General features: G+C 57.4%; 14 non-coding genes across 14 annotated transcripts; all 14 read right to left on the bottom strand.

Annotated features, from left to right (window-relative positions):
* Positions 1–688: 688 nt before the first annotated feature.
* LOC140194366 (5S ribosomal RNA) lies at positions 689–807 on the bottom strand. Its single transcript, XR_011885213.1, has one exon. It is a non-coding gene; the product is annotated as a 5S ribosomal RNA (ribosomal RNA).
* A 1,863-nt stretch (positions 808–2,670) lies between these two features.
* Positions 2,671–2,789, bottom strand: LOC140194272 (5S ribosomal RNA). Its single transcript, XR_011885123.1, has one exon. It is a non-coding gene; the product is annotated as a 5S ribosomal RNA (ribosomal RNA).
* Positions 2,790–4,218: 1,429 nt separating this feature from the next.
* On the bottom strand, positions 4,219–4,337 carry LOC140194365 (5S ribosomal RNA). Its single transcript, XR_011885212.1, has one exon. It is a non-coding gene; the product is annotated as a 5S ribosomal RNA (ribosomal RNA).
* A 1,869-nt stretch (positions 4,338–6,206) lies between these two features.
* On the bottom strand, positions 6,207–6,325 carry LOC140194298 (5S ribosomal RNA). Its single transcript, XR_011885149.1, has one exon. It is a non-coding gene; the product is annotated as a 5S ribosomal RNA (ribosomal RNA).
* Positions 6,326–7,742: 1,417 nt separating this feature from the next.
* On the bottom strand, positions 7,743–7,861 carry LOC140194364 (5S ribosomal RNA). The gene has a single exon (XR_011885211.1). It is a non-coding gene; the product is annotated as a 5S ribosomal RNA (ribosomal RNA).
* Positions 7,862–9,730: 1,869 nt separating this feature from the next.
* LOC140194269 (5S ribosomal RNA) lies at positions 9,731–9,849 on the bottom strand. The gene has a single exon (XR_011885120.1). It is a non-coding gene; the product is annotated as a 5S ribosomal RNA (ribosomal RNA).
* Positions 9,850–11,706: 1,857 nt separating this feature from the next.
* LOC140194297 (5S ribosomal RNA) lies at positions 11,707–11,825 on the bottom strand. Its single transcript, XR_011885148.1, has one exon. It is a non-coding gene; the product is annotated as a 5S ribosomal RNA (ribosomal RNA).
* Positions 11,826–13,250: 1,425 nt separating this feature from the next.
* On the bottom strand, positions 13,251–13,369 carry LOC140194363 (5S ribosomal RNA). Its single transcript, XR_011885210.1, has one exon. It is a non-coding gene; the product is annotated as a 5S ribosomal RNA (ribosomal RNA).
* A 1,863-nt stretch (positions 13,370–15,232) lies between these two features.
* Positions 15,233–15,351, bottom strand: LOC140194296 (5S ribosomal RNA). Its single transcript, XR_011885147.1, has one exon. It is a non-coding gene; the product is annotated as a 5S ribosomal RNA (ribosomal RNA).
* A 1,424-nt stretch (positions 15,352–16,775) lies between these two features.
* LOC140194362 (5S ribosomal RNA) lies at positions 16,776–16,894 on the bottom strand. The gene has a single exon (XR_011885209.1). It is a non-coding gene; the product is annotated as a 5S ribosomal RNA (ribosomal RNA).
* A 1,864-nt stretch (positions 16,895–18,758) lies between these two features.
* Positions 18,759–18,877, bottom strand: LOC140194361 (5S ribosomal RNA). The gene has a single exon (XR_011885208.1). It is a non-coding gene; the product is annotated as a 5S ribosomal RNA (ribosomal RNA).
* A 1,864-nt stretch (positions 18,878–20,741) lies between these two features.
* Positions 20,742–20,860, bottom strand: LOC140194360 (5S ribosomal RNA). The gene has a single exon (XR_011885207.1). It is a non-coding gene; the product is annotated as a 5S ribosomal RNA (ribosomal RNA).
* Positions 20,861–22,284: 1,424 nt separating this feature from the next.
* LOC140194359 (5S ribosomal RNA) lies at positions 22,285–22,403 on the bottom strand. Its single transcript, XR_011885206.1, has one exon. It is a non-coding gene; the product is annotated as a 5S ribosomal RNA (ribosomal RNA).
* Positions 22,404–24,266: 1,863 nt separating this feature from the next.
* LOC140194271 (5S ribosomal RNA) lies at positions 24,267–24,385 on the bottom strand. The gene has a single exon (XR_011885122.1). It is a non-coding gene; the product is annotated as a 5S ribosomal RNA (ribosomal RNA).
* Between the last annotated feature and the right edge of the window lie 604 nt (positions 24,386–24,989).

The following is a 24,989-nucleotide window of genomic DNA, read 5'->3' as shown; positions in this document are numbered from 1 at the left end:
ATCTCATTTGGATAGCGATTCGTCGAATGGTGGGTGTAAATGAGCGTCATTCATTCACTCCGATGTCTCATGCTCCTGCAGAGCGCAGAGAATAACAGCTGCGCACGGAAGAGATGGGCCGAAGGGCCTGCTCCTCTGCTGGAGCAATCTGTCAGCACAACTGGCTGCCGGCCAGCACCGCCACCCCTGTCCTACATTAGCCTGCCAGAGAGGTGCAACTGCGCCAAAAGTAGCGAGACCAAAGGACGCAACTTCTACAGAGTCATGCTCAGACCCAGTATGGCGATCGAATCCACCACCTTGGTCGCGGGAAGCAGCTGCCGCCTTTGGTGATGGCGGCTCAGGTGGCAAAGGCAGAGCCGAAGCTGAGAATGGGTGCTGTACGCAAGCGCAGGACACAGCGCAAGCAAGCTTGTGCCCTTGCATCTGCTTGCCTGCCTGCCTGTCTGAGAGTGAGAGCCGGCAGAAGCACACTGCCGAAGCGCGGCTGTCAGGGCCAGTTGATGAAGCATGCTGCTCAGCGCAGCCGGCAGCCCAGCAAAAGCAGATTCTTTTGCCTTGACAACAGAGTGCTTGCGTTTGCAGTCTGAGTGGCAAACGGAGAGCGCAGCGTGTAGGAGTGAGATGGAGAGAGAGAAAAAAGAAAAAGACAGTACCTCCTGGTGGGGCAATTGGGCAAAGGATCAAAAGCCTACGGCACCTGGTATTCCCAGGCGGTCTCCCATCCAAGTACTAACCAGGCCTGAGCCTGCTTAGCTTCCGAGATCAGACGAGATCGGGCGTTTTCAGGCTAGTATGGCCGTAGGCACCAGTGCACCGCTCCTCTCCGCACTTAAGCGGCATGCAGCCACTCTCAGCTTGCTCCCACGCTGCTCCTCCTTTCTTACACTCCTCTGCCTTCGCCCCTTCACTCACATCCTACACTCTCCCCTCCCATTTTCACCTCTCCTCTCTCACCCGTCCTCCTCACCATCCACTGGCCACTCCGCTGCTTGCTGCTCACATCACTAGCCACCACACAATCAGTGCTCCTACCGCACCCCCCCCCCACCCCCAACAGACACAGACCTCTCGCTGCTCAGGCCGCCACTGCGCTGGTCCTGACGGCTGCCGCATCTCTGCTTCCCCTTTCTTCGCGTTTACTCTACCTTCTGCCTACCAGTGAAGAGATCGCACCCGCTCCAGCCTAGCTATTTAAGACCACCTCAGCTTCGGCAAGCCCGCCGGCCGATGGGATCACAGCACCTTTTCTCCCCTTACTTCGGAAGGGAACTTAGAAACTTGTCAGACCGCCGGCACTAGATGCTGCGGTGAGAAATCGATCTGACAAATTTAATCGAGGAGGCGAACAGGAATGGTCATGAGCGAGAGGCGCTGGACGCTGCCGACCGGCAGTCAAGCCAGGCCTTTGCAAAAGTCCCACCTATTCAAGGAGGTTCCTTCGCTTTATGAGGCATTCAGCGCCAGGTCCTAAATTGGATTTCACATCGCCTTGGCGGCACAAGACAGGCATTGGCAGTTTCGCGGCTCTGCGTCTGTACGAGATTCGATCTGATTGAAATCTATCAAATATTGAAAGGCCGAGATAGGAGGGATGTGCTGAGGATGTTTCCTACGGCAGTCATGTGCAGCAGCTGAGGCCACAGCCTCAGTCAGACGTCTCTTTGGAACAAAGTTGAGGAGTAGTTCGTTAAGGGAGGCTGGTGGATATGTGAAATTGTTTGCCACGGACGCCTAGCGATACAATGTCGGTGGGTACGTTTCAGGCGAACGTTGATGGGTTCTTGATCAGCAACGGCTTCAAATAGAGAGGGTGGGATAATTAACCGTCTGAAGGTGGGTGCAAAAGTGCCTCATTCATTCAGTCCCATGTCTCATGCTCCTGCAGGGCGGAGAGAATAACAGCTGCGCACGGACCAGATGGGCCGAGGGGCCTGCTCACACTGTCAGCGCAACTGCCTGCCGGCGAGCACAGCCACCCCTGCCAGAGAAGTGCAACTGCGCCAAAAGTGGCTGGACCAAAGGATAGTGGACGACGGAAGCAGCTTCTACAGAGTCATGCACAGACCCCGGGCCGGCTAAAGGGAATGCGTGGACAGTATGGGGATCGAACCCACGACCTTGGCGTTATTAGCACCACGCTCTGACCAACTGAGCTAACCGTCCTCGCCTGGGTGGGGCGCGGCTACCTATTGCCAGTCCGGCGGCCTGCAGATGAACCGGCTGGTCCGACTCAGCCATGACAAGCTCTTGAGAGCAGCTTGTGCCGCACAGGGCCATCCGGCTTAGCCGCGGGAAGCAGCTGCCGTCTTTGGTGATGCCTGCTCAGGTGGCAAAGGCAGAGCCGAAGCTGAGAATGGGCGCTGTACGCAAGCGCAGGACACAGCGCAAGCAAGCTTGGGTGCCCTTGCGTCTGGCTGCCTGACTGGCTGAGAGTGAGCGCCGGCAGCAGCTCGCTGCCGAAGCGCGGCTGTCAGGGCCAGGTGATGAAGCATGCTGCCAAGCGCAGCCGGCAGCCCAGCAAAAGCAGATCCTTGTGCCTTGACAGTAGAGTGCTTGCGTTTGCAGGCTGACTGGCAAACGGAGAGCGCAGAGTGTATGAGTGAGAGGGAGAGAGAAAAAATGAAAAAGACAGCACCTCCTGCTGGGGCAGTTGGGCAGAGGAGCAAAAGCCTACGGCACCTGGTATTCCCAGGCGGTCTCCCATTCAAGTACTAACCAGGCCTGAGCCTGCTTAGCTTCCGAGATCAGACGAGATCGGGCGTTTTCAGGCTAGTATGGCCGTAGGCACCAGTGCACCGCTCCTCTCCGCACTTAAGCGGCATGCAGCCACTCTCAGCTTGCTCCCACGCTGCTCCTCCTTTCTTACACTCCTCTGCCTTCGCCCCTTCACTCACACCCTACACTCTCCCCTCCCACTTTCACCTCTCCTCTCTCACCCGTCCTCCTCACCATTCACTGGCCACTCCGCTGCTTCCTGCTCACATCACTAGCCACCACACAATCAGTGCTCCTACCGCACCCCCCCCCACCCCCAACAGACACAGACCTCTCGCTGCCCAGGTCGCCACTGCGCTGGTCCTGACGGCCGCCGCATCTCTGCTTCCCCTTTCTTCTTGTTTACTCTACCTTCTGCCTACCAGTGAAGAGATCGCACCCGCTCCAGCCTAGCTATTTAAGACCACCTCAGCTTCGGCAAGCCCGCCGGCCGATGGGATCACAGCTCCTTTTCTCCCCTTACTTCGGAAGGGATCTCAGAAACTTGTCAGACCGCCGGCACTAGATGCTGCGCTGAGAAACCGATCTGACAAATTTTATCGAGGACGCGAACAGCAATGGTCATGAGCGAGAGGCGCTGGACGCTGTCGACCGGCAGTCGAGCCAGGCCTTTGCAAAGGTCCCACCTATTCAAGGAGGTTCCTTCGCTTTATGAGGCATTCAGCGCCAGGTCCTAAATTGGATTTCACATCGCCTTGGCGGCACAAGACAGGCAACGGTACTTTCCTGCCTCTACATCTGTACGAGCTTCGATCTCATTTGGATAGCGATTCGTCGAATGGTGGGTGTAAATGAGCGTCATTCATTCACTCCGATGTCTCATGCTCCTGCAGAGCGCAGAGAATAACAGCTGCGCACGGAAGAGATGGGCCGAAGGGCCTGCTCCTCTGCTGGAGCAATCTGTCAGCACAACTGGCTGCCGGCCAGCACCGCCACCCCTGTCCTACATTAGCCTGCCAGAGTGGTGCAACTGCGCCAAAAGTAGCGAGACCAAAGGACGCAACTTCTACAGAGTCATACTCAGACCCAGTATGGCGATCGAATCCACCACCTTGGTCGCGGGAAGCAGCTGCCGCCGTTGGTGATGGCGGCTCAGGTGGCAAAGGCAGAGCCGAAGCTGAGAATGGGCGCTGTACGCAAGCGCAGGACACAGCGCAAGCAAGCTTGTGCCCTTGCATCTGCTTGCCTGCCTGCCTGTCTGAGAGTGAGAGCCGGCAGAAGCACACTGCCGAAGCGCGGCTGTCAGGGCCAGGTGATGAAGCATGCTGCTCAGCGCAGCCGGCAGCCCAGCAAAAGCAGATTCTTTTGCCTTGACAGCAGAGTGCTTGCGTTTGCAGGCTGAGTGGCAAACGGAGAGCGCAGCGTGTATGAGTGAGATGGAGAGAGAGAAAAAAGAAAAAGACAGTACCTCCTGGTGGGGCAATTGGGCAAAGGATCAAAAGCCTACGGCACCTGGTATTCCCAGGCGGTCTCCCATCCAAGTACTAACCAGGCCTGAGCCTGCTTAGCTTCCGAGATCAGACGAGATCGGGCGTTTTCAGGCTAGTATGGCCGTAGGCACCAGTGCCCCGCTCCTCTCCGCACTTAAGCGGCATGCAGCCACTCTCAGCTTGCTCCCACGCTGCTCCTCCTTTCTTACACTCCTCTGCCTTCGCCCCTTCACTCACATCCTACACTCTCCCCTCCATTTTCACCTCTCCTCTCTCACCCGTCCTCCTCACCATTCACTGGCCACTCCGCTGCTTGCTGCTCACATCACTAGCCACCACACAATCAGTGCTCCTACCCCACTCCCAGCCCCCCCGCCCCACCCCACAGACACAGACCTCTCGCTGCCCAGGCCGCCACTGCGCTGGTCCTGACGGCTGCCGCATCTCTGCTTCCCCTTTCTTCGCGTTTACTCTACCTTCTGCCTACCAGTGAAGAGATCGCACCCGCTCCAGCCTAGCTATTTAAGACCACCTCAGCTTAGGCAAGCCCGCCGGCCGATGGGATCACAGCTCCTTTTCTCCCCTTACTTCGGAAGGGATCTCAGAAACTTGTCAGACCGCCGGCACGAGATGCTGCGGTGAGAAATCGATCTGACAAATTTAATCGAGGAGGCGAACAGGAATGGTCATGAGCGAGAGGCGCTGGACGCTGCCGACCGGCAGTCAAGCCAGGCCTTTGCAAAAGTCCCACCTATTCAAGGAGGTTCCTTCGCTTTATGAGGCATTCAGCGCCAGGTCCTAAATTGGATTTCACATCGCCTTGGCGGCACAAGACAGGCATTGGCAGTTTCGCGGCTCTGCGTCTGTACGAGATTCGATCTGATTGAAATCTATCAAATATTGAAAGGCCGAGATAGGAGGGATGTGCTGAGGATGTTTCCTACGGCAGTCATGTGCAGCAGCTGAGGCCACAGCCTCAGTCAGACGTCTCTTTGGAACAAAGTTGAGGAGTAGTTCGTTAAGGGAGGCTGGTGGATATGTGAAATTGTTTGCCACGGACGCCTAGCGATACAATGTCGGTGGGTACGTTTCAGGCGAACGTTGATGGGTTCTTGATCAGCAACGGCTTCAAATAGAGAGGGTGGGATAATTAACCGTCTCAAGGTGGGTGCAAAAGTGCCTCATTCATTCAGTCCCATGTCTCATGCTCCTGCAGGGCGGAGAGGATAACAGCTGCGCACGGACTAGATGGGCCGAGGGGCCTGCTCACACTGTCAGCGCAACTGCCTGCCGGCGAGCACAGCCACCCCTGCCAGAGAAGTGCAACTGCGCCAAAAGTGGCTGGACCAAAGGATAGTGGACGACGGAAGCAGCTTCTACAGAGTTATGCACAGACCCCAGGCCGGCTGAAGGGAATGCGTGGACAGTATGGGGATCGAACCCACGACCTTGGCGTTATTAGCACCACGCTCTGACCAACTGAGCTAACCGTCCTCGCCTGGGTGGGGCGCGGCTACCTATTGCCAGTCCGGCGGCCTGCACATGAACCGGCTGGTCCGACTCAGCCATGACAAGCTCTTGAGAGCAGCTTGTGCCGCACAGGGCCAGCCGGCTTAGCCGCGGGAAGCAGCTGCCGCCTTTGGTGATGCCTGCTCAGGTGGCAAAGGCAGAGCCGAAGCTGAGAATGGGCGCTGTACGCAAGCGCAGGACACAGCGCAAGCAAGCTTGGGTGCCCTTGCGTCTGGCTGCCTGACTGGCTGAGAGTGAGCGCCGGCAGCAGCTCGCTGCCGAAGCGCGGCTGTCAGGGCCAGGTGATGAAGCATGCTGCTAAGCGCAGCCGGCAGCCGAGCAAAAGCAGATTCTTGTGCCTTGACAGCAGAGTGCTTGCGTTTGCAGGCTGAGTGGCAAACGGAGAGCGCAGAGTGTATGAGTGAGAGGGAGAGAGAAAAAATGAAAAAGACAGCACCTCCTGCTGGGGCAGTTGGGCAGAGGAGCAAAAGCCTACGGCACCTGGTATTCCCAGGCGGTCTCCCATCCAAGTACTAACCAGGCCTGAGCCTGCTTAGCTTCCGAGATCAGACGAGATCGGGCGTTTTCAGGTTAGTATGGCCGTAGGCACCAGTGCACCGCTCCTCTCCGCACTTAAGCGGCATGCAGCCACTCTCAGCTTGCTCCCACGCTGCTCCTCCTTTCTTACACTCCTCTGCCTTCGCCCCTTCACTCACATCCTACACTCTCCCCTCCCATTTTCACCTCTCCTCTCTCACCCGTCCTCCTCACCATCCACTGGCCACTCCGCTGCTTGCTGCTCACATCACTAGCCACCTCACAATCAGTGCTCCTACCGCACCCCCCCCCCACAGACAGAGACCACTCGCTGCCCAGGGCCCCACTGCGCTCGCCCTGACGGCCGCCGCAGCTCTGTTTCCTCTTTCTTCGCTTTTACTCTACCTTCTGCCTACCAGTGAAGAGATCGCACCCGCTCCAGCCTAGCTATTTAAGACCACCTCAGCTTAGGCAAGCCCGCCGGCCGATGGGATCACAGCTCCTTTTCTCCCCTTACTTCGGAAGGGATCTCAGAAACTTGTCAGACCGCCGGCACTAGATGCTGCGCTGAGAAACCGATCTGACAAATTTTATCGAGGACGCGAACAGCAATGGTCATGAGCGAGAGGCGCTGGACGCTGTCGACCGGCAGTCGAGCCAGGCCTTTGCAAAGGTCCCACATTATCAAGGAGGTTCTATCGCTTGATGAGGCATTCAGCGCTAGGTCCTGAATTGGATTGCACATTGCCTTGGCGGCACAAGACAGGCAACGGTACTTTCCTGCCTCTACATCTGTACGAACTTCGATCTCATTTGGATAGCGATTCGTCGAATGGTGGGTGTAAATGAGCGTCATTCATTCACTCCGATGTCTCATGCTCCTGCAGAGCGCAGAGAATAACAGCTGCGCACGGAAGAGATGGGCCGAAGGGCCTGCTCCTCTGCTGGAGCAATCTGTCAGCACAACTGGCTGCCGGCCAGCACCGCCACCCCTGTCCTACATTAGCCTGCCAGAGAGGTGCAACTGCGCCAAAAGTAGCGAGACCAAAGGACGCAACTTCTACAGAGTCATGCTCAGACCCAGTATGGCGATCGAATCCACCACCTTGGTCGCGGGAAGCAGCTGCCGCCTTTGGTGATGGCGGCTCAGGTGGCAAAGGCAGAGCCGAAGCTGAGAATGGGTGCTGTACGCAAGCGCAGGACACAGCGCAAGCAAGCTTGTGCCCTTGCATCTGCTTGCCTGCCTGCCTGTCTGAGAGTGAGAGCCGGCAGAAGCACACTGCCGAAGCGCGGCTGTCAGGGCCAGTTGATGAAGCATGCTGCTCAGCGCAGCGCCCAGCAAAAGCAGATTCTTTTGCCTTGACAGCAGAGTGCTTGCGTTTGCAGGCTGAGTGGCAAACGGAGAGCGCAGCGTGTATGAGTGAGATGGAGAGAGAGAAAAAAGAAAAGACAGTACCTCCTGGTGGGGCAATTGGGCAAAGGATCAAAAGCCTACGGCACCTGGTATTCCCAGGCGGTCTCCCATCCAAGTACTAACCAGGCCTGAGCCTGCTTAGCTTCCGAGATCAGACGAGATCGGGCGTTTTCAGGCTAGTATGGCCGTAGGCACCAGTGCCCCGCTCCTCTCCGCACTTAAGCGGCATGCAGCCACTCTCAGCTTGCTCCCACGCTGCTCCTCCTTTCTTACACTCCTCTGCCTTCGCCCCTTCACTCACATCCTACACTCTCCCCTCCATTTTCACCTCTCCTCTCTCACCCGTCCTCCTCACCATTCACTGGCCACTCCGCTGCTTGCTGCTCACATCACTAGCCACCACACAATCAGTGCTCCTACCCCACTCCCAGCCCCCCCGCCCCACCCCACAGACACAGACCTCTCGCTGCCCAGGCCGCCACTGCGCTGGTCCTGACGGCTGCCGCATCTCTGCTTCCCCTTTCTTCGCGTTTACTCTACCTTCTGCCTACCAGTGAAGAGATCGCACCCGCTCCAGCCTAGCTATTTAAGACCACCTCAGCTTAGGCAAGCCCGCCGGCCGATGGGATCACAGCTCCTTTTCTCCCCTTACTTCGGAAGGGATCTCAGAAACTTGTCAGACCGCCGGCACGAGATGCTGCGGTGAGAAATCGATCTGACAAATTTAATCGAGGAGGCGAACAGGAATGGTCATGAGCGAGAGGCGCTGGACGCTGCCGACCGGCAGTCAAGCCAGGCCTTTGCAAAAGTCCCACCTATTCAAGGAGGTTCCTTCGCTTTATGAGGCATTCAGCGCCAGGTCCTAAATTGGATTTCACATCGCCTTGGCGGCACAAGACAGGCATTGGCAGTTTCGCGGCTCTGCGTCTGTACGAGATTCGATCTGATTGAAATCTATCAAATATTGAAAGGCCGAGATAGGAGGGATGTGCTGAGGATGTTTCCTACGGCAGTCATGTGCAGCAGCTGAGGCCACAGCCTCAGTCAGACGTCTCTTTGGAACAAAGTTGAGGAGTAGTTCGTTAAGGGAGGCTGGTGGATATGTGAAATTGTTTGCCACGGACGCCTAGCGATACAATGTCGGTGGGTACGTTTCAGGCGAACGTTGATGGGTTCTTGATCAGCAACGGCTTCAAATAGAGAGGGTGGGATAATTAACCGTCTCAAGGTGGGTGCAAAAGTGCCTCATTCATTCAGTCCCATGTCTCATGCTCCTGCAGGGCGGAGAGAATAACAGCTGCGCACGGACTAGATGGGCCGAGGGGCCTGCTCACACTGTCAGCGCAACTGCCTGCCGGCGAGCACAGCCACCCCTGCCAGAGAAGTGCAACTGCGCCAAAAGTGGCTGGACCAAAGGATAGTGGACGACGGAAGCAGCTTCTACAGAGTTATGCACAGACCCCAGGCCGGCTGAAGGGAATGCGTGGACAGTATGGGGATCGAACCCACGACCTTGGCGTTATTAGCACCACGCTCTGACCAACTGAGCTAACCGTCCTCGCCTGGGTGGGGCGCGGCTACCTATTGCCAGTCCGGCGGCCTGCACATGAACCGGCTGGTCCGACTCAGCCATGACAAGCTCTTGAGAGCAGCTTGTGCCGCACAGGGCCAGCCGGCTTAGCCGCGGGAAGCAGCTGCCGCCTTTGGTGATGCCTGCTCAGGTGGCAAAGGCAGAGCCGAAGCTGAGAATGGGCGCTGTACGCAAGCGTTGGACACAGCGCAAGCAAGCTTGGGTGCCCTTGCGTCTGGCTGCCTGACTGGCTGAGAGTGAGCGCCGGCAGCAGCTCGCTGCCGAAGCGCGGCTGTCAGGGCCAGGTGATGAAGCATGCTGCTAAGCGCAGCCGGCAGCCGAGCAAAAGCAGATTCTTGTGCCTTGACAGCAGAGTGCTTGCGTTTGCAGGCTGAGTGGCAAACGGAGAGCGCAGAGTGTATGAGTGAGAGGGAGAGAGAAAAAATGAAAAAGACAGCACCTCCTGCTGGGGCAGTTGGGCAGAGGAGCAAAAGCCTACGGCACCTGGTATTCCCAGGCGGTCTCCCATCCAAGTACTAACCAGGCCTGAGCCTGCTTAGCTTCCGAGATCAGACGAGATCGGGCGTTTTCAGGCAAGTATGGCCGTAGGCACCAGTGCACCGCTCCTCTCCGCACTTAAGCGGCATGCAGCCACTCTCAGCTTGCTCCCACGCTGCTCCTCCTTTCTTACACTCCTCTGCCTTCGCCCCTTCACTCACACCCTACACTCTCCCCTCCCATTTTCACCTCTCCTCTCTCACCCGTCCTCCTCACCATTCACTGGCCACTCCGCTGCTTGCTGCTCACATCACTAGCCACCCCACAATCAGTGCTCCTTCCGCACCCCCCACCCCACAGACAGAGACCACTCGCTGCCCAGGCCCCCACTGCGCTGGCCCTGACGGCCGCCGCAGCTCTGTTTCCTCTTTCTTCGCTTTTACTCTACCTTCTGCCTACCAGTGAAGAGATCGCACCCGCTCCAGCCTAGCTATTTAAGACCACCTCAGCTTAGGCAAGCCCGCCGGCCGATGGGATCACAGCTCCTTTTCTCCCCTTACTTCGGAAGGGATCTCAGAAACTTGTCAGACCGCCGGCACGAGATGCTGCGGTGAGAAATCGATCTGACAAATTTAATCGAGGAGGCGAACAGGAATGGTCATGAGCGAGAGGCGCTGGACGCTGCCGACCGGCAGTCAAGCCAGGCCTTTGCAAAAGTCCCACCTATTCAAGGAGGTTCCTTCGCTTTATGAGGCATTCAGCGCCAGGTCCTAAATTGGATTTCACATCGCCTTGGCGGCACAAGACAGGCATTGGCAGTTTCGCGGCTCTGCGTCTGTACGAGATTCGATCTGATTGAAATCTATCAAATATTGAAAGGCCGAGATAGGAGGGATGTGCTGAGGATGTTTCCTACGGCAGTCATGTGCAGCAGCTGAGGCCACAGCCTCAGTCAGACGTCTCTTTGGAACAAAGTTGAGGAGTAGTTCGTTAAGGGAGGCTGGTGGATATGTGAAATTGTTTGCCACGGACGCCTAGCGATACAATGTCGGTGGGTACGTTTCAGGCGAACGTTGATGGGTTCTTGATCAGCAACGGCTTCAAATAGAGAGGGTGGGATAATTAACCGTCTCAAGGTGGGTGCAAAAGTGCCTCATTCATTCAGTCCCATGTCTCATGCTCCTGCAGGGCGGAGAGGATAACAGCTGCGCACGGACTAGATGGGCCGAGGGGCCTGCTCACACTGTCAGCGCAACTGCCTGCCGGCGAGCACAGCCACCCCTGCCAGAGAAGTGCAACTGCGCCAAAAGTGGCTGGACCAAAGGATAGTGGACGACGGAAGCAGCTTCTACAGAGTTATGCACAGACCCCGGGCCGGCTGAAGGGAATGCGTGGACAGTATGGGGATCGAACCCACGACCTTGGCGTTATTAGCACCACGCTCTGACCAACTGAGCTAACCGTCCTCGCCTGGGTGGGGCGCGGCTACCTATTGCCAGTCCGGCGGCCTGCACATGAACCGGCTGGTCCGACTCAGCCATGACAAGCTCTTGAGAGCAGCTTGTGCCGCACAGGGCCAGCCGGCTTAGCCGCGGGAAGCAGCTGCCGCCTTTGGTGATGCCTGCTCAGGTGGCAAAGGCAGAGCCGAAGCTGAGAATGGGCGCTGTACGCAAGCGCAGGACACAGCGCAAGCAAGCTTGGGTGCCCTTGCGTCTGGCTGCCTGACTGGCTGAGAGTGAGCGCCGGCAGCAGCTCGCTGCCGAAGCGCGGCTGTCAGGGCCAGGTGATGAAGCATGCTGCTAAGCGCAGCCGGCAGCCGAGCAAAAGCAGATTCTTGTGCCTTGACAGCAGAGTGCTTGCGTTTGCAGGCTGAGTGGCAAACGGAGAGCGCAGAGTGTATGAGTGAGAGGGAGAGAGAAAAAATGAAAAAGACAGCACCTCCTGCTGGGGCAGTTGGGCAGAGGAGCAAAAGCCTACGGCACCTGGTATTCCCAGGCGGTCTCCCATCCAAGTACTAACCAGGCCTGAGCCTGCTTAGCTTCCGAGATCAGACGAGATCGGGCGTTTTCAGGTTAGTATGGCCGTAGGCACCAGTGCACCGCTCCTCTCCGCACTTAAGCGGCATGCAGCCACTCTCAGCTTGCTCCCACGCTGCTCCTCCTTTCTTACACTCCTCTGCCTTCGCCCCTTCACTCACATCCTACACTCTCCCCTCCCATTTTCACCTCTCCTCTCTCACCCGTCCTCCTCACCATCCACTGGCCACTCCGCTGCTTGCTGCTCACATCACTAGCCACCTCACAATCAGTGCTCCTACCGCACCCCCCCCCCCCACAGACAGAGACCACTCGCTGCCCAGGGCCCCACTGCGCTGGCCCTGACGGCCGCCGCAGCTCTGTTTCCTCTTTCTTCGCTTTTACTCTACCTTCTGCCTACCAGTGAAGAGATCGCACCCGCTCCAGCCTAGCTATTTAAGACCACCTCAGCTTAGGCAAGCCCGCCGGCCGATGGGATCACAGCTCCTTTTCTCCCCTTACTTCGGAAGGGATCTCAGAAACTTGTCAGACCGCCGGCACTAGATGCTGCGCTGAGAAACCGATCTGACAAATTTTATCGAGGACGCGAACAGCAATGGTCATGAGCGAGAGGCGCTGGACGCTGTCGACCGGCAGTCGAGCCAGGCCTTTGCAAAGGTCCCACATTATCAAGGAGGTTCTATCGCTTGATGAGGCATTCAGCGCTAGGTCCTGAATTGGATTGCACATTGCCTTGGCGGCACAAGACAGGCAACGGTACTTTCCTGCCTCTACATCTGTACGAACTTCGATCTCATTTGGATAGCGATTCGTCGAATGGTGGGTGTAAATGAGCGTCATTCATTCACTCCGATGTCTCATGCTCCTGCAGAGCGCAGAGAATAACAGCTGCGCACGGAAGAGATGGGCCGAAGGGCCTGCTCCTCTGCTGGAGCAATCTGTCAGCACAACTGGCTGCCGGCCAGCACCGCCACCCCTGTCCTACATTAGCCTGCCAGAGAGGTGCAACTGCGCCAAAAGTAGCGAGACCAAAGGACGCAACTTCTACAGAGTCATGCTCAGACCCAGTATGGCGATCGAATCCACCACCTTGGTCGCGGGAAGCAGCTGCCGCCTTTGGTGATGGCGGCTCAGGTGGCAAAGGCAGAGCCGAAGCTGAGAATGGGTGCTGTACGCAAGCGCAGGACACAGCGCAAGCAAGCTTGTGCCCTTGCATCTGCTTGCCTGCCTGCCTGTCTGAGAGTGAGAGCCGGCAGAAGCACACTGCCGAAGCGCGGCTGTCAGGGCCAGTTGATGAAGCATGCTGCTCAGCGCAGCCGGCAGCCCAGCAAAAGCAGATTCTTTTGCCTTGACAGCAGAGTGCTTGCGTTTGCAGGCTGAGTGGCAAACGGAGAGCGCAGCGTGTATGAGTGAGATGGAGAGAGAGAAAAAAGAAAAAGACAGTACCTCCTGGTGGGGCAATTGGGCAAAGGATCAAAAGCCTACGGCACCTGGTATTCCCAGGCGGTCTCCCATCCAAGTACTAACCAGGCCTGAGCCTGCTTAGCTTCCGAGATCAGACGAGATCGGGCGTTTTCAGGCTAGTATGGCCGTAGGCACCAGTGCACCGCTCCTCTCCGCACTTAAGCGGCATGCAGCCACTCTCAGCTTGCTCCCACGCTGCTCCTCCTTTCTTACACTCCTCTGCCTTCGCCCCTTCACTCACATCCTACACTCTCCCCTCCCATTTTCACCTCTCCTCTCTCACCCGTCCTCCTCACCATCCACTGGCCACTCCGCTGCTTGCTGCTCACATCACTAGCCACCACACAATCAGTGCTCCTACCGCACCCCCCCCCCACCCCCAACAGACACAGACCTCTCGCTGCCCAGGCCGCCACTGCGCTGGTCCTGACGGCTGCCGCATCTCTGCTTCCCCTTTCTTCGCGTTTACTCTACCTTCTGCCTACCAGTGAAGAGATCGCACCCGCTCCAGCCTAGCTATTTAAGACCACCTCAGCTTAGGCAAGCCCGCCGGCCGATGGGATCACAGCTCCTTTTCTCCCCTTACTTCGGAAGGGATCTCAGAAACTTGTCAGACCGCCGGCACGAGATGCTGCGGTGAGAAATCGATCTGACAAATTTAATCGAGGAGGCGAACAGGGATGGTCATGAGCGAGAGGCGCTGGACGCTGCCGACCGGCAGTCAAGCCAGGCCTTTGCAAAAGTCCCACCTATTCAAGGAGGTTCCTTCGCTTTATGAGGCATTCAGCGCCAGGTCCTAAATTGGATTTCACATCGCCTTGGCGGCACAAGACAGGCATTGGCAGTTTCGCGGCTCTGCGTCTGTACGAGATTCGATCTGATTGAAATCTATCAAATATTGAAAGGCCGAGATAGGAGGGATGTGCTGAGGATGTTTCCTACGGCAGTCATGTGCAGCAGCTGAGGCCACAGCCTCAGTCAGACGTCTCTTTGGAACAAAGTTGAGGAGTAGTTCGTTAAGGGAGGCTGGTGGATATGTGAAATTGTTTGCCACGGACGCCTAGCGATACAATGTCGGTGGGTACGTTTCAGGCGAACGTTGATGGGTTCTTGATCAGCAACGGCTTCAAATAGAGAGGGTGGGATAATTAACCGTCTCAAGGTGGGTGCAAAAGTGCCTCATTCATTCAGTCCCATGTCTCATGCTCCTGCAGGGCGGAGAGGATAACAGCTGCGCACGGACTAGATGGGCCGAGGGGCCTGCTCACACTGTCAGCGCAACTGCCTGCCGGCGAGCACAGCCACCCCTGCCAGAGAAGTGCAACTGCGCCAAAAGTGGCTGGACCAAAGGATAGTGGACGACGGAAGCAGCTTCTACAGAGTCATGCACAGACCCCAGGCCGGCTGAAGGGAATGCGTGGACAGTATGGGGATCGAACCCACGACCTTGGCGTTATTAGCACCACGCTCTGACCAACTGAGCTAACCGTCCTCGCCTGGGTGGGGCGCGGCTACCTATTGCCAGTCCGGCGGCCTGCACATGAACCGGCTGGTCCGACTCAGCCATGACAAGCTCTTGAGAGCAGCTTGTGCCGCACAGGGCCAGCCGGCTTAGCCGCGGGAAGCAGCTGCCGTCTTTGGTGATGCCTGCTCAGGTGGCAAAGGCAGAGCCGAAGCTGAGAATGGGCGCTGTACGCAAGCGCAGGACACAGCGCAAGCAAGCTTGGGTGCCCTTGCGTCTGGCTGCCTGACTGGCTGAGAGTGAGCGCCGGCAGCAGCTCGCTGCCGAAGCGCGGCTGTCAGGGCCAGGTGATGAAGCATGCTGCTAAGCGCAGCCGGCAGCCGAGCAAAAGCAGATTCTTGTGCCTTGACAGCAGAGTGCTTGCGTTTGCAGGCTGAGTGGCAAACGGAGAGCGCAGAGTGTATGAGTGAGAGGGAGAGAGAAAAAATGAAAAAGACAGCACCTCCTGCTGGGGCAGTTGGGCAGAGGAGCAAAAGCCTACGGCACCTGGTATTCCCAGGCGGTCTCCCATCCAAGTACTAACCAGGCCTGAGCCTGCTTAGCTTCCGAGATCAGACGAGATCGGGCGTTTTCAGGTTAGTATGGCCGTAGGCACCAGTGCACCGCTCCTCTCCGCACTTAAGCGGCATGCAGCCACTCTCAGCTTGCTCCCACGCTGCTCCTCCTTTCTTACACTCCTCTGCCTTCGCCCCTTCACTCACATCCTACACTCTCCCCTCCCATTTTCACCTCTCCTCTCTCACCCGTCCTCCTCACCATCCACTGGCCACTCCGCTGCTTGCTGCTCACATCACTAGCCACCTCACAATCAGTGCTCCTACCGCACCCCCCCCCCCACAGACAGAGACCACTCGCTGCCCAGGGCCCCACTGCGCTGGCCCTGACGGGCGCCGCAGCTCTGTTTCCTCTTTCTTCGCTTTTACTCTACCTTCTGCCTACCAGTGAAGAGATCGCACCCGCTCCAGCCTAGCTATTTAAGACCACCTCAGCTTAGGCAAGCCCGCCGGCCGATGGGATCACAGCTCCTTTTCTCCCCTTACTTCGGAAGGGATCTCAGAAACTTGTCAGACCGCCGGCACTAGATGCTGCGCTGAGAAACCGATCTGACAAATTTTATCGAGGACGCGAACAGCAATGGTCATGAGCGAGAGGCGCTGGACGCTGTCGACCGGCAGTCGAGCCAGGCCTTTGCAAAGGTCCCACATTATCAAGGAGGTTCTATCGCTTGATGAGGCATTCAGCGCTAGGTCCTGAATTGGATTGCACATTGCCTTGGCGGCACAAGACAGGCAACGGTACTTTCCTGCCTCTACATCTGTACGAGCTTCGATCTCATTTGGATAGCGATTCGTCGAATGGTGGGTGTAAATGAGCGTCATTCATTCACTCCGATGTCTCATGCTCCTGCAGAGCGCAGAGAATAACAGCTGCGCACGGAAGAGATGGGCCGAAGGGCCTGCTCCTCTGCTGGAGCAATCTGTCAGCACAACTGGCTGCCGGCCAGCACCGCCACCCCTGTCCTACATTAGCCTGCCAGAGAGGTGCAACTGCGCCAAAAGTAGCGAGACCAAAGGACGCAACTTCTACAGAGTCATGCTCAGACCCAGTATGGCGATCGAATCCACCACCTTGGTCGCGGGAAGCAGCTGCCGCCTTTGGTGATGGCGGCTCAGGTGGCAAAGGCAGAGCCGAAGCTGAGAATGGGTGCTGTACGCAAGCGCAGGACACAGCGCAAGCAAGCTTGTGCCCTTGCATCTGCTTGCCTGCCTGCCTGTCTGAGAGTGAGAGCCGGCAGAAGCACACTGCCGAAGCGCGGCTGTCAGGGCCAGTTGATGAAGCATGCTGCTCAGCGCAGCCGGCAGCCCAGCAAAAGCAGATTCTTTTGCCTTGACAGCAGAGTGCTTGCGTTTGCAGGCTGAGTGGCAAACGGAGAGCGCAGCGTGTATGAGTGAGATGGAGAGAGAGAAAAAAGAAAAAGACAGTACCTCCTGGTGGGGCAATTGGGCAAAGGATCAAAAGCCTACGGCACCTGGTATTCCCAGGCGGTCTCCCATCCAAGTACTAACCAGGCCTGAGCCTGCTTAGCTTCCGAGATCAGACGAGATCGGGCGTTTTCAGGCTAGTATGGCCGTAGGCACCAGTGCACCGCTCCTCTCCGCACTTAAGCGGCATGCAGCCACTCTCAGCTTGCTCCCACGCTGCTCCTCCTTTCTTACACTCCTCTGCCTTCGCCCCTTCACTCACATCCTACACTCTCCCCTCCCATTTTCACCTCTCCTCTCTCACCCGTCCTCCTCACCATCCACTGGCCACTCCGCTGCTTGCTGCTCACATCACTAGCCACCACACAATCAGTGCTCCTACCGCACCCCCCCCCCCACCCCCAACAGACACAGACCTCTCGCTGCTCAGGCCGCCACTGCGCTGGTCCTGACGGCTGCCGCATCTCTGCTTCCCCTTTCTTCGCGTTTACTCTACCTTCTGCCTACCAGTGAAGAGATCGCACCCGCTCCAGCCTAGCTATTTAAGACCACCTCAGCTTCGGCAAGCCCGCCGGCCGATGGGATCACAGCACCTTTTCTCCCCTTACTTCGGAAGGGAACTTAGAAACTTGTCAGACCGCCGGCACTAGATGCTGCGGTGAGAAATCGATCTGACAAATTTAATCGAGGAGGCGAACAGGAATGGTCATGAGCGAGAGGCGCTGGACGCTGCCGACCGGCAGTCAAGCCAGGCCTTTGCAAAAGTCCCACCTATTCAAGGAGGTTCCTTCGCTTTATGAGGCATTCAGCGCCAGGTCCTAAATTGGATTTCACATCGCCTTGGCGGCACAAGACAGGCATTGGCAGTTTCGCGGCTCTGCGTCTGTACGAGATTCGATCTGATTGAAATCTATCAAATATTGAAAGGCCGAGATAGGAGGGATGTGCTGAGGATGTTTCCTACGGCAGTCATGTGCAGCAGCTGAGGCCACAGCCTCAGTCAGACGTCTCTTTGGAACAAAGTTGAGGAGTAGTTCGTTAAGGGAGGCTGGTGGATATGTGAAATTGTTTGCCACGGACGCCTAGCGATACAATGTCGGTGGGTACGTTTCAGGCGAACGTTGATGGGTTCTTGATCAGCAACGGCTTCAAATAGACAGGGTGGGATAATTAACCGTCTGAAGGTGGGTGCAAAAGTGCCTCATTCATTCAGTCCCATGTCTCATGCTCCTGCAGGGCGGAGAGAATAACAGCTGCGCACGGACCAGATGGGCCGAGGGGCCTGCTCACACTGTCAGCGCAACTGCCTGCCGGCGAGCACAGCCACCCCTGCCAGAGAAGTGCAACTGCGCCAAAAGTGGCTGGACCAAAGGATAGTGGACGACGGAAGCAGCTTCTACAGAGTCATGCACAGACCCCGGGCCGGCTAAAGGGAATGCGTGGACAGTATGGGGATCGAACCCACGACCTTGGCGTTATTAGCACCACGCTCTGACCAACTGAGCTAACCGTCCTCGCCTGGGTGGGGCGCGGCTACCTATTGCCAGTCCGGCGGCCTGCAGATGAACCGGCTGGTCCGACTCAGCCATGACAAGCTCTTGAGAGCAGCTTGTGCCGCACAGGGCCATCCGGCTTAGCCGCGGGAAGCAGCTGCCGTCTTTGGTGATGCCTGCTCAGGTGGCAAAGGCAGAGCCGAAGCTGAGAATGGGCGCTGTACGCAAGCGCAGGACACAGCGCAAGCAAGCTTGGGTGCCCTTGCGTCTGGCTGCCTGACTGGCTGAGAGTGAGCGCCGGCAGCAGCTCGCTGCCGAAGCGCGGCTGTCAGGGCCAGGTGATGAAGCATGCTGCCAAGCGCAGCCGGCAGCCCAGCAAAAGCAGATCCTTGTGCCTTGACAGTAGAGTGCTTGCGTTTGCAGGCTGACTGGCAAACGGAGAGCGCAGAGTGTATGAGTGAGAGGGAGAGAGAAAAAATGAAAAAGACAGCACCTCCTGCTGGGGCAGTTGGGCAGAGGAGCAAAAGCCTACGGCACCTGGTATTCCCAGGCGGTCTCCCATCCAAGTACTAACCAGGCCTGAGCCTGCTTAGCTTCCGAGATCAGACGAGATCGGGCGTTTTCAGGCTAGTATGGCCGTAGGCACCAGTGCACCGCTCCTCTCCGCACTTAAGCGGCATGCAGCCACTCTCAGCTTGCTCCCACGCTGCTCCTCCTTTCTTACACTCCTCTGCCTTCGCCCCTTCACTCACACCATAACACTCTCCCTTCCCACTTTCACCTCTCCTCTCTCACCCGTCCTCCTCACCATTCACTGGCCACTCCGCTGCTTCCTGCTCACATCACTAGCCACCACACAATCAGTGCTCCTACCGCACCCCCCCCCCACCCCCAACAGACACAGACCTCTCGCTGCCCAGGTCGCCACTGCGCTGGTCCTGACGGCCGCCGCATCTCTGCTTCCCCTTTCTTCTTGTTTACTCTACCTTCTGCCTACCAGTGAAGAGATCGCACCCGCTCCAGCCTAGCTATTTAAGACCACCTCAGCTTCGGCAAGCCCGCCGGCCGATGGGATCACAGCTCCTTTTCTCCCCTTACTTCGGAAGGGAACTCAGAAACTTGTCAGACCGCCGGCACTAGATGCTGCGGTGAGAAACCGATCTGACAAATTTAATCGAGGAGGCGAACAGGAATGGTCATGAGCGAGAGGCGCTGGACGCTGCCGACCGGCAGTCGAGCCAGGCCTTTGCAAAAGTCCCACCTATTCAAGGAGGTTCCGTCGCTTGATGAGGCATTCAGCGCCAGGTCCTAAACTGGATTTCACATCGCCTTGGCGGCACAAGACAGGCATTGGCAGTTTCGCGGCTCTGCGTCTGTACGAGATTCGATCTGATTGAAATCTATCAAATATTGAAAGGCCGAGATAGGAGGGATGTGCTGAGGATGTTTCCTATGGCAGTCATGTGCAGCAGCTGAGGCCACAGCCTCAGTCAGACGTCTCTTTGGAACAAAGTTGAGGAGTAGTTCGTTAAGGGAGGCTGGTGGATATGTGAAATTGTTTGCCACGGACGCCTAGCGATACAATGTCGGTGGGTACGTTTCAGGCGAACGTTGATGGGTTCTTGATCAGCAACGGCTTCAAATAGAGAGGGTGGGATAATTAACCGTCTGAAGGTGGGTGCAAAAGTGCCTCATTCATTCAGTCCCATGTCTCATGCTCCTGCAGGGCGGAGAGGATAACAGCTGCGCACGGACTAGATGGGCCGAGGGGCCTGCTCACACTGTCAGCGCAACTGCCTGCCGGCGAGCACAGCCACCCCTGCCAGAGAAGTGCAACTGCGCCAAAAGTGGCTGGACCAAAGGATAGTGGACGACGGAAGCAGCTTCTACAGAGTTATGCACAGACCCCAGGCCGGCTGAAGGGAATGCGTGGACAGTATGGGGATCGAACCCACGACCTTGGCGTTATTAGCACCACGCTCTGACCAACTGAGCTAACCGTCCTCGCCTGGGTGGGGCGCGGCTACCTATTGCCAGTCCGGCGGCCTGCACATGAACCGGCTGGTCCGACTCAGCCATGACAAGCTCTTGAGAGCAGCTTGTGCCGCACAGGGCCAGCCGGCTTAGCCGCGGGAAGCAGCTGCCGCCTTTGGTGATGCCTGCTCAGGTGGCAAAGGCAGAGCCGAAGCTGAGAATGGGCGCTGTACGCAAGCGCAGGACACAGCGCAAGCAAGCTTGGGTGGCCTTGCGTCTGGCTGCCTGACTGGCTGAGAGTAAGCGCCGGCAGCAGCTCGCTGCCGAAGCGCGGCTGTCAGGGCCAGGTGATGAAGCATGCTGCTAAGCGCAGCCGGCAGCCGAGCAAAAGCAGATTCTTGTGCCTTGACAGCAGAGTGCTTGCGTTTGCAGGCTGAGTGGCAAACGGAGAGCGCAGAGTGTATGAGTGAGAGGGAGAGAGAAAAAATGAAAAAGACAGCACCTCCTGCTGGGGCAGTTGGGCAGAGGAGCAAAAGCCTACGGCACCTGGTATTCCCAGGCGGTCTCCCATCCAAGTACTAACCAGGCCTGAGCCTGCTTAGCTTCCGAGATCAGACGAGATCGGGCGTTTTCAGGCTAGTATGGCCGTAGGCACCAGTGCACCGCTCCTCTCCGCACTTAAGCGGCATGCAGCCACTCTCAGCTTGCTCCCACGCTGCTCCTCATTTCTTACACTCCTCTGCCTTCGCCCCTTCACTCACATCCTACACTCTCCCCTCCCATTTTCACCTCTCCTCTCTCACCCGTCCTCCTCACCATCCACTGGCCACTCCGCTGCTTGCTGCTCACATCACTAGCCACCTCACAATCAGTGCTCCTACCGCACCCCCCCCCCCACAGACAGAGACCACTCGCTGCCCAGGGCCCCACTGCGCTGGCCCTGACGGGCGCCGCAGCTCTGTTTCCTCTTTCTTCGCTTTTACTCTACCTTCTGCCTACCAGTGAAGAGATCGCACCCGCTCCAGCCTAGCTATTTAAGACCACCTCAGCTTAGGCAAGCCCGCCGGCCGATGGGATCACAGCTCCTTTTCTCCCCTTACTTCGGAAGGGATCTCAGAAACTTGTCAGACCGCCGGCACTAGATGCTGCGCTGAGAAACCGATCTGACAAATTTTATCGAGGACGCGAACAGCAATGGTCATGAGCGAGAGGCGCTGGACGCTGTCGACCGGCAGTCGAGCCAGGCCTTTGCAAAGGTCCCACATTATCAAGGAGGTTCTATCGCTTGATGAGGCATTCAGCGCTAGGTCCTGAATTGGATTGCACATTGCCTTGGCGGCACAAGACAGGCAACGGTACTTTCCTGCCTCTACATCTGTACGAGCTTCGATCTCATTTGGATAGCGATTCGTCGAATGGTGGGTGTAAATGAGCGTCATTCATTCACTCCGATGTCTCATGCTCCTGCAGAGCGCAGAGAATAACAGCTGCGCACGGAAGAGATGGGCCGAAGGGCCTGCTCCTCTGCTGGAGCAATCTGTCAGCACAACTGGCTGCCGGCCAGCACCGCCACCCCTGTCCTACATTAGCCTGCCAGAGAGGTGCAACTGCGCCAAAAGTAGCGAGACCAAAGGACGCAACTTCTACAGAGTCATGCTCAGACCCAGTATGGCGATCGAATCCACCACCTTGGTCGCGGGAAGCAGCTGCCGCCTTTGGTGATGGCGGCTCAGGTGGCAAAGGCAGAGCCGAAGCTGAGAATGGGTGCTGTACGCAAGCGCAGGACACAGCGCAAGCAAGCTTGTGCCCTTGCATCTGCTTGCCTGCCTGCCTGTCTGAGAGTGAGAGCCGGCAGAAGCACACTGCCGAAGCGCGGCTGTCAGGGCCAGTTGATGAAGCATGCTGCTCAGCGCAGCCGGCAGCCCAGCAAAAGCAGATTCTTTTGCCTTGACAACAGAGTGCTTGCGTTTGCAGTCTGAGTGGCAAACGGAGAGCGCAGCGTGTAGGAGTGAGATGGAGAGAGAGAAAAAAGAAAAAGACAGTACCTCCTGGTGGGGCAATTGGGCAAAGGATCAAAAGCCTACGGCACCTGGTATTCCCAGGCGGTCTCCCATCCAAGTACTAACCAGGCCTGAGCCTGCTTAGCTTCCGAGATCAGACGAGATCGGGCGTTTTCAGGCTAGTATGGCCGTAGGCACCAGTGCACCGCTCCTCTCCGCACTTAAGCGGCATGCAGCCACTCTCAGCTTGCTCCCACGCTGCTCCTCCTTTCTTACACTCCTCTGCCTTCGCCCCTTCACTCACATCCTACACTCTCCCCTCCCATTTTCACCTCTCCTCTCTCACCCGTCCTCCTCACCATCCACTGGCCACTCCGCTGCTTGCTGCTCACATCACTAGCCACCACACAATCAGTGCTCCTACCGCACCCCCCCCCCACCCCCAACAGACACAGACCTCTCGCTGCTCAGGCCGCCACTGCGCTGGTCCTGACGGCTGCCGCATCTCTGCTTCCCCTTTCTTCGCGTTTACTCTACCTTCTGCCTACCAGTGAAGAGATCGCACCCGCTCCAGCCTAGCTATTTAAGACCACCTCAGCTTCGGCAAGCCCGCCGGCCGATGGGATCACAGCACCTTTTCTCCCCTTACTTCGGAAGGGAACTTAGAAACTTGTCAGACCGCCGGCACTAGATGCTGCGGTGAGAAATCGATCTGACAAATTTAATCGAGGAGGCGAACAGGAATGGTCATGAGCGAGAGGCGCTGGACGCTGCCGACCGGCAGTCAAGCCAGGCCTTTGCAAAAGTCCCACCTATTCAAGGAGGTTCCTTCGCTTTATGAGGCATTCAGCGCCAGGTCCTAAATTGGATTTCACATCGCCTTGGCGGCACAAGACAGGCATTGGCAGTTTCGCGGCTCTGCGTCTGTACGAGATTCGATCTGATTGAAATCTATCAAATATTGAAAGGCCGAGATAGGAGGGATGTGCTGAGGATGTTTCCTACGGCAGTCATGTGCAGCAGCTGAGGCCACAGCCTCAGTCAGACGTCTCTTTGGAACAAAGTTGAGGAGTAGTTCGTTAAGGGAGGCTGGTGGATATGTGAAATTGTTTGCCACGGACGCCTAGCGATACAATGTCGGTGGGTACGTTTCAGGCGAACGTTGATGGGTTCTTGATCAGCAACGGCTTCAAATAGAGAGGGTGGGATAATTAACCGTCTGAAGGTGGGTGCAAAAGTGCCTCATTCATTCAGTCCCATGTCTCATGCTCCTGCAGGGCGGAGAGAATAACAGCTGCGCACGGACCAGATGGGCCGAGGGGCCTGCTCACACTGTCAGCGCAACTGCCTGCCGGCGAGCACAGCCACCCCTGCCAGAGAAGTGCAACTGCGCCAAAAGTGGCTGGACCAAAGGATAGTGGACGACGGAAGCAGCTTCTACAGAGTCATGCACAGACCCCGGGCCGGCTAAAGGGAATGCGTGGACAGTATGGGGATCGAACCCACGACCTTGGCGTTATTAGCACCACGCTCTGACCAACTGAGCTAACCGTCCTCGCCTGGGTGGGGCGCGGCTACCTATTGCCAGTCCGGCGGCCTGCAGATGAACCGGCTGGTCCGACTCAGCCATGACAAGCTCTTGAGAGCAGCTTGTGCCGCACAGGGCCATCCGGCTTAGCCGCGGGAAGCAGCTGCCGTCTTTGGTGATGCCTGCTCAGGTGGCAAAGGCAGAGCCGAAGCTGAGAATGGGCGCTGTACGCAAGCGCAGGACACAGCGCAAGCAAGCTTGGGTGCCCTTGCGTCTGGCTGCCTGACTGGCTGAGAGTGAGCGCCGGCAGCAGCTCGCTGCCGAAGCGCGGCTGTCAGGGCCAGGTGATGAAGCATGCTGCCAAGCGCAGCCGGCAGCCCAGCAAAAGCAGATCCTTGTGCCTTGACAGTAGAGTGCTTGCGTTTGCAGGCTGACTGGCAAACGGAGAGCGCAGAGTGTATGAGTGAGAGGGAGAGAGAAAAAATGAAAAAGACAGCACCTCCTGCTGGGGCAGTTGGGCAGAGGAGCAAAAGCCTACGGCACCTGGTATTCCCAGGCGGTCTCCCATTCAAGTACTAACCAGGCCTGAGCCTGCTTAGCTTCCGAGATCAGACGAGATCGGGCGTTTTCAGGCTAGTATGGCCGTAGGCACCAGTGCACCGCTCCTCTCCGCACTTAAGCGGCATGCAGCCACTCTCAGCTTGCTCCCACGCTGCTCCTCCTTTCTTACACTCCTCTGCCTTCGCCCCTTCACTCACACCATAACACTCTCCCTTCCCACTTTCACCTCTCCTCTCTCACCCGTCCTCCTCACCATTCACTGGCCACTCCGCTGCTTCCTGCTCACATCACTAGCCACCACACAATCAGTGCTCCTACCGCACCCCCCCCCCACCCCCAACAGACACAGACCTCTCGCTGCCCAGGTCGCCACTGCGCTGGTCCTGACGGCCGCCGCATCTCTGCTTCCCCTTTCTTCTTGTTTACTCTACCTTCTGCCTACCAGTGAAGAGATCGCACCCGCTCCAGCCTAGCTATTTAAGACCACCTCAGCTTCGGCAAGCCCGCCGGCCGATGGGATCACAGCTCCTTTTCTCCCCTTACTTCGGAAGGGAACTCAGAAACTTGTCAGACCGCCGGCACTAGATGCTGCGGTGAGAAACCGATCTGACAAATTTAATCGAGGAGGCGAACAGGAATGGTCATGAGCGAGAGGCGCTGGACGCTGCCGACCGGCAGTCGAGCCAGGCCTTT

Source organism: Mobula birostris, chromosome 2 (genome assembly GCF_030028105.1).
Source record: "Mobula birostris isolate sMobBir1 chromosome 2, sMobBir1.hap1, whole genome shotgun sequence".
Lineage (NCBI taxonomy): Eukaryota > Metazoa > Chordata > Chondrichthyes > Myliobatiformes > Myliobatidae > Mobula > Mobula birostris.
This window is presented reverse-complemented; position numbering and strand designations above follow the sequence as displayed.